Source organism: Bison bison, unplaced genomic scaffold (assembly GCF_000754665.1).
Source record: "Bison bison bison isolate TAMUID 2011002044 unplaced genomic scaffold, Bison_UMD1.0 scf7180017859128, whole genome shotgun sequence".
Classification (NCBI taxonomy): domain Eukaryota; kingdom Metazoa; phylum Chordata; class Mammalia; order Artiodactyla; family Bovidae; genus Bison; species Bison bison.
The window spans coordinates 5,867-6,786 of NW_011489700.1; positions in this window are offsets into that span (position 1 = coordinate 5,867).

Below are 920 nucleotides of genomic sequence, written 5' to 3' on the forward strand. Positions count from 1 at the left end.
TTGCTTTAAATTCATATATTTTTTTAAATTCAGTTTTTTTCACTCTCCTCTTTCACCCTCATCAAGAGGCTCTTTAGTGCCTCTTCACTTTCTGCCATTAGAGTGGTATCATATGCATATCTGAGGGTGTTGATATTTTTCCTGGCAGTCTTGATTCCAGCTTGTGATTTATCCAGCCTGTCATTTCTCATGATGTACTCTGCATATAAGTTAAATAAACAGGGTGACAATATACAGCCTGTCATACTCCTTTCCCAATTTTGAACCAGTCAGTTGTTCCATGTCTTGTATGCTTCTTGACCCACATACAGGTTTCTCAGGAGACAGGTAAGGTGGTCTGGTATTACTATCACTTTAAGACTTTTCCAGTTTGCTGTGATCCACATAGTCAAAGACTTTAGTGTAGTCAACGAAGCAGAGGTCGATGTTTTTCTATAACTCCCTTGCTTTCTGCATGATTCAGTGAATGTTGGCAATTTGATCTCTGGTTCCTCTGCCCTTTCTAAATGAAGCTTGTACATCTGGAAGTTCTCGGTTCACATACTGCTGAGACCTAGCTGGAAAGATGCTGAGTATAACCTTACTAGCACGTGAAGTGAGCTCAACTGTACAGCAGTTTAACAGTCTTTGGCACTGGAATGAAAACTTACATTTTCCAGTCCTATGGCTTATACTTGTTAAGGTACTTTTAATGTTTTATATTTATAAGAAAAGGCTCTATGTACATGATGGCATACAATTGAAAAGTTTAGTAAAAAGCACAAGAGCAGATTTTACTTCAGATACTTAAACATCAATGAGATAATAAAGTATATTTATAAATCTTCCCACTTGAGACATTCTGGACAATCATACTGAAAAAAATCAGTTTACTCTTTAGTGAATATTAGCATTTTTGAGTAAGTGGTAACATAAAAAAG